General features: G+C 37.3%; 1 long non-coding RNA gene across 1 annotated transcript; it reads left to right on the plus strand.

Moving 5' to 3' along the window:
* The first annotated feature begins 4,949 nt into the window (after positions 1-4,949).
* Positions 4,950-5,998, plus strand: LOC110870870. Its single transcript, XR_002553315.2, has 4 exons — positions 4,950-5,029; positions 5,141-5,196; positions 5,603-5,704; positions 5,823-5,998. It is a non-coding gene; the product is annotated as an uncharacterized LOC110870870 (long non-coding RNA).
* Positions 5,999-7,265: the final 1,267 nt, after the last annotated feature.

The raw sequence follows: 7,265 nt of genomic DNA on the forward strand, positions 1-7,265 counted from the left end.
TCCTCTCAACGACACAGTTTTCTTGTGGAGTGTAGCGAGAACTGTATTCATGAAGAATACCCTTTGAAGTACAGAACTCATCCATTACACGGTTTTTGAACTCAGTTCCATTGTCGCTTCGGATCCTTTTCACTTTCAACGTGTATAAATTTTCCAACATAGTAAGAAGATCCTTGAGGATTCCAGGAGTTTCACTCTTATGTGCCATAAAAGCTACCCAAGAAAATCTAGAATAATCATCAGAAATCACTAGACAATAAGCATCCCCAAAGGTTGTCTTGTGTTTCATAGGTCCAAAGAGGTCCATATGAAGACATTCGAGAGGCATGCTAACAGTGTTGACTTTCTTCAGCGGGTGAGACTTCTTCGTTTGTTTCCCTTTTTGGCATGAAACACTGATATCTTGTAGATGAAAGCTTCTCACAGGCACACCATTCACAAGATTGTTTTTCACCAAATGATTCATTTTTCTTAAGTTAATGTGCCCCATTCTTCTATGCCAAGATATAGACTCCTTCTTTGTGGTTTTGAGACAAAACATGTTACTTATGCAGATGTCGTAATTGCTTGGCTCATATCAAGAATATAAAGATCATTAACTCTTCGAGCCGATAAGAGAATCCATTCTTTTGAAATTTTGAAACCAGGTTTCAGCACATAACAACCAGCATCATCAAAATGCACGGAGAACTCCTTATCACAGATTTGCGAAACACTGAGAAGATTATAATCAATTTGACGAACATTATTGATCTTATCAAAACATACAACACCATTGGAGATTTTTCCCTCTCCAGTGATGTATCCGCCTTTGTCTCCAGCAACCGCGACAAAGCCTCCTCTAATATTTTTCACATTATAAAGAAGACGTAAGTCGCCTGTCGTGTGCCTAGATGCTCCACTATCAACAATCCAATGACTATTAATAGTTGCTCCTGGAACATCCTGCACATATCATCCAATGATCAGTTGAGCATGGGGACCCAAGCCTTAGTGGTCTTGGGTCATCCCTGAGCATCACGAAATGTGATCTCAATTTCTTGATGATTTTCAAAAACAACAACTCCCCCTGAACATTCACCCATTTTAGGTTTCCAAGTTTGTTTTTGTTTACCAGTTTGATTCTTATGAAAAGATTTTGAAACTTCTGGTTTTAATGATTGTGAAGAACTTGGTTCACTATTAACTGATTTGACTTCAGATTTTAAAGCCTTTTCAACTGCTTTGACATTTTGACGTCGTTGTTTCGTTTCTTGTTCCTTAACAGTTCTTTTATCATGTTTTGGTGAAACGGGACGACGTTGAGGGTGAACCTTTTCAGGTGGTGCTTTCTCAACAAATTTATCCTTGGGAGTGTTTGTACAATTTTTAATGATATGTCCAAACTCCCCACACTTAAAACACATTCTCCTTTCCACAAACTTAGGAGAATCTGATCGACAAACAGATGTCGAACCCGTAGAAGCTGAGGTACTTACTTTTTCATCACACCCGTTTGTATATAGAGTGTAATTGTTTTGACTGTTACTTTTTAAAATCTTGACTTGTTGGACAAAATCGGTGTTTGATTTGTTTTCAAAAGTCTCAATTTTATCAGTACCCTTTGATGCTACAAATTTGACATTATTGTTTTTCTTCTGGCAATGAGCTCCTTTTGTTTCAAATTTTGATTGAGAAATGTTAGGCTTTTGAGCTCGCCTTTCTGGTTGTTTAACATTAGAAGCAATATGTTGTTGCTTTGTTGGCGGTGTCTGACTTCCAAATTGTTTTCTTATTTCAGAATTTATAATTGGATCACATTGAGTTACAACAACTCCTGTGATCGTCTTTCCCAAAAACTAGCTTGTGTTATCTTCAAAAACTTTATCAATCAAAGATGGATTGACATTTTTGATTGGAAAATCGTTGTCTGAATAAATTTTAACATCTCCGACCAAAGTGTATGACACGTTATTGCTCATCACACCAGACACACATTCCTTGTCATCTTTGACATCATTGACTGGATCTATCACTTGTTTGACAACTGGTTGAACAGAAGGAGTAGGAGGATCACAAAGAATGTAATTCTCAATTGGAATTTCTACTCCTTTCATCTTGTCAAGTGATGTATCCTGATCGCTTACCTCTGATTCATCATCAGACGATTCATAGTCCTCAATAATTGGAGCACTTTGATTCGTTGATGCCGAAATTTCTGTTCCATCAGATGAGGTACTCGAGGAACTGTCCGATTTGAACCCTAGACCAGTAGTAACTTCCTCATAATCAAGAGGCACACTGGGTTCAAAACGTGGCATTTCTTCTCCATCAGGCATATGAGTATAGTTGTGTCTCAGAGGGGGCGAACACTTCTTATACCCAACGCCTTTCTTGTTACCATTCAGTTGTTGAGCATCAATGATGTGATCGAGCACATATCGGGAGTTAGAATAACTCTCCAATTCGAGGTTGATTGCATCATGCTCGCATTTGGAAATGGCTAGCTCCTTTTTGGTTTCCTCGATGATATTAATGTAATTGTTAATACCAATTTGTTTATTGAAAATAGTTTTGGTTAGTTCGGAAACACTTTTCTTTAAGGTTTCAATTACAGATTTAAAATCCTTTTCGTTTCTAGCTAAAGCCATATTTGCCTCTTTGCACTTAGACAGCTCAATAACCAAACTTTGATTATGACTATGAACCTTTTCAGATTCTAGCTTCAAATCTGCACAAACATTACAAACACTAGGAGCAGGAGTTTCGGATTTTACCTGACTGGTAGAGGCTGAGACATTTGCCATAAAGGCAGTTTGATAAGAAAAAGATCCATCTTCAGAAAAGAACTTTTCCATTTCTTTTGATGCTACAGCAGCCTTCTTGATCAGAATAGACTCCTGACACTTCAATTCCTCTGCTTCATTCAATAAGTCTTCAACATCAGAAATAACTTCTTCTTTCACATCAAATTCCGAATTATAATCACCCGAATTAGAAACTTCTTCATCAGAACTCCCGGTATAACCCGAACTATCGTCACTTTCAGAAAATTCTTCCCTATGAACATGCTTGATGTGATTGATGATTTTTGCATAACACGCTGTTCCTCCTCCTTCTTGATCACCATCCCCAAATTGTACAGACCAATTACACCCTTCATCAGCTTGGACAACTAATGCTCTAGTGGTGTTTGAAGGTCCACACTGGTTCTGGTTCTGATTGTTGTTCACCGCTACCATCCTTCTTTCACGATTGTCTTGATTGGCATTGGAAGTACTCGTCTGATTTCTAAACGGATTTCGATTGCCTTGTTTGCTTGGCCAGGTGCACTCACGTTTGAAGTGACCCTTTTCGCCACAATTGAAACATGTAACCGCATCCTTATCAAATCCGTACTTCGTATCCTTCTTGCTTTCCAACGAAGTTCTTCCTGTTCGAGCCATATAATCCTTCGCCCTTTTAACAGCACTTGCGAACGCCCACTTTATATCCATCAACTCCATTTCATCACGATCGATTTGTTGATAATCTTCATTGGTCAGATTGATGTTTCCAATTTGACCTGCGACCAAACCGTAGTAAGCACCGACCATTGTGTTGATGAGTTCCATATGTTCCTTCGCTACTTCAATGCTAACTTTCGAGAGGTTTGAAGTATCAACTCTGACTGTTTTGGGGTTTTGGGGTGGAGGGTTGTTAGTATAACATGCTTGTTGTGGTTGTTGTTGTTGTGGTTGTGGTTGTTGTGGTTGTGGTTGTTGTGGTTGTGGTTGGGCTTGTTGTTGTGATGACGTAGGAATATAAGCATTTGGATCCAACTGAGGTTAAGTAGTGGTAACTTGAGGTGGAGGTTGGGGATTTGGTAGCCATGCGCTCAGATCGAGTTGATGTTTAGAAAAAGCATGAGCTTGAGCAATCATATGCGCTGGCAGATGATAAGCACTCCGATCGAAAACCTGAGGTGGTGCAGATTGTGGAAATGGAAAAGAGCTTGTATTTGACATAAACACCGTTTGTAGCTTCGGTTGCTGAACGGAACTAGAACTAGCTGCAGGATTAAAACCATGCAGATACATTTATGTGTTTTGAGGAACTGCAATCCTTTTGCCTTTCCGAATTTCCTCTTCGTTCTTATGTTCCAACCTTTGAATGAATTCATAGATACTAACAGTATCCAAAACTCCCGTATGCTTTAAAAGCTCAAGAGGTCGTCGGTCTTGTCGGAGAAGGAGGGGGCGGTGGCAGGGTGGTGCAGCAGGTTGTGGGTGGCGGAGAAGGGTGGTTGTGACGGCGGTAAAGGGTGGTTGTGGGTGGTGGAAAAGGGAGAGAAGAACGGACCGACATAGTCGCCCGAGTCCAACTCGCCGGAGTAAAATGCAGAGACATAGAGATGGGGTGAATGATTTTTAAAACAGATGAGGGTTTTGTATTTTAAGAGAGAGAAAGAGGAGAGATGTTAAATTCTCTGGTGGCTTTAAATGCAGAGAGAGGGAGAGATCTGACATTTAGGGTAAATGACCAAAATACCCTTTAGATTGGCATAATCTGATTGGTGGAGAGTGGTTCTCATGGTTCTCTTAACTGGGGGTGGTTTTCATTTTAGCGGCTCCGTATATATAATTTTAGAAAAAAATTTGGTCCTATATATGGATTTGGGCCCTGAGCGGTCGCCCACCTGACACTTGCTTAGGGTCGGCCCTAGTCATGTGGTGCTTATATACGCACAATACATATTGTTGCGGGATTTTATTCGTCCACATAAAGAATTAAAGACACTTAGGTGAAAAAATATGATATAAAATTACTATTTAAGATTTGAACAATTTGATTTGTAGAAATAAAAGAATGTGAATAAATGGAGGGGGTAGAATGAAAAAGAATAGGGTTAAAGTTGTAAATCTTTGTAGGGTAACTAGTTTATAAAACCCTACCTCTTGTTTTGTCAGATTATAATGTTACAAAGGCAGCCGCGCAGCCGTAGACAATTACCTGGGTGTTAAAATCGTGTTCGGTTGATGAAATTAGGCCTTCCGATATCGCATAATCGGTGAGTGGTATTTTTTTTTTGTTTACTCTTTTCATCAATTTTGTTTTTATAGCATATCTCAATTTTAACATGACCGTGAAATGCTAATATAGAATCCGTATCTTCATGCAGGGTATTGAAGATTGATCGTTGACTGTTTATGGGATTTCGGAAGCCAATCTCGCTAGGTAACTGTTAATTAGTAAAGTTATGCATTCATCTTAATTACCTCTTAAATTGAAATCTAGATCTATTGCAAACGACGTTTTTTAATTACATTTTGAGCCAATTGAGACTGTGAGACTTTTGGCTAGGTTTCTTTGACTACCATGGCAATTCCAAAAACAATGACTCTTGTCATGTGTTTGTCCACCTATATAAAGACAATTTGGTGAAAATAAAAATGGATGATTCAAAATTCCTGTTTTTTAAGATAAACAATTAGATTTTTAGAAATAAACAAATAATCGTAAACAAAAGTGGCATAATGAAAATAAATGGGGTTAAAACATGAAAACAAATGGGTTAAAACACTTAATCTTTAAAGAGTAACCTGCTTATAAAACCCTACTGTTTTTGTTGTTCTTTCGTCAGGCTATAATATTCTACAGACTCAGCCATCAGAAAACCAAGATGGCCACTGCTTTATTGTCCAACTTTGATAAAATAAGGCCTCCTGATATGCCAAAATCATCGGTGAGTGGAATTCGATTTTATACTCGTTTCTTTTTATCTATTTAGGAGTATGCGTTTGTTGTGATCAGAAACTTCTTCTGGTTTTATTTCATGACTTTAAATCGGTATCGTCATGCAGGGTGTTGAAGAACCAACGTTGATCGTTCATGTAATTTCAGAAGACAATCTCCTTAGGTAACTGCTTGTTAAGCAATCAAACTTTGTATTCACCTTAGCTACCTCTTAATTAGATGTGTTACAAATGATGTTTTTTTGACTTAAATTTTGAGCCGATTTTGTGTATCTTAAATTGATTATTTCTATTGGTTTTTAATTGTGATATTCAAAATATGACAGGGCTTAATTTCATTTCATTTTTTGGTAATAGCATATCTTAGCATTTTGATTTTAAAGAGCCATCAGTTTGTTGCTATTTATTCACATATCCCTGACTCTGTAAAATGAAATTTCAACGAAGACTGAAACTGAATTATAAATAATTTCATAAAGTCATGAAGTAAACCTGTTTCATGTTGTTAAAAACCATCTTTAGCACCCAGTAATTATGGTTGAGTTTTTTGGTCAAATGTAGAGATTTAAAAAAATAAAAATTGATATGAGGGTACTAAAAGTTGTAAATCAATCTGTATGTAATGGATAATATATGTTCAAAGTGAAAGCCAGTATATTTGAAACTCGTTAAGTCCATTAGCATAAATCTGAAGTAAAAAATTAGTTTGTATGACCATAAAAGTCAAAATGTACCCGCTTAGAATATCCAAAGACTCAACATTTGGCTCCACTTTTACTATTTTTCCAACATTATTAACTACATGATTCAAATTATTTGTTGGCGATTCAGGCTTTAAACACAGCAATTCCACCTGGAATAAAACTTTTTTTACCAAAAAAACTCACCAAAAAAAACTTGTTTCCTATCCATTTTGTTTATCAGAATCTTGACCACATTGACCCCCAGTATACTGTTCTCAACAACTACAGAACAGCCTGTCGATTTTGTAACTCTTTCAAATATTTGACTTTGACCACAGTCGATGACAAAATTTCTATTAACTGATGATTGAGGGGAGACTACAAAACATGAGGGCTGATCCTTAATCAACTATTTGTATAGATGCGGACTTCAGCATTGTAAATAACCATCAACGTGCTATGATCGCCCAATTGACCATAATCATCAGCAAGAACAGTTACAAGTTCCTTTCATGTTCTCAAAACCAGCCCATCATAAATTCATAATTATCAGTCTACAAGCAGAAACAACCACCGAAATACGAATATAAGGCATCTAAGAAGATTTTGACCAATGTTACATTGCTGATTGGACAGATAAATGAATTCTGTGAAGGATTAATAAACTGGAATCAGGCGATTTAGGTGGTTCATGAACCAATAAAGCATACATAAAATTGAAAAAACAACCAATTCTGGTTCAGGACTTTCATCAAGCATCTTGCGTGCACAACCCAAAACCTGATACTTTCCATGATTGTTTAAGTCCTACTTTCTCTGTTTGATTCTGCAATTTGTAAACATGTTTTGCATGTGGTGGTGGTATGAA

This window comes from Helianthus annuus, chromosome 8 (assembly GCF_002127325.2).
Source record: "Helianthus annuus cultivar XRQ/B chromosome 8, HanXRQr2.0-SUNRISE, whole genome shotgun sequence".
Lineage (NCBI taxonomy): Eukaryota > Viridiplantae > Streptophyta > Magnoliopsida > Asterales > Asteraceae > Helianthus > Helianthus annuus.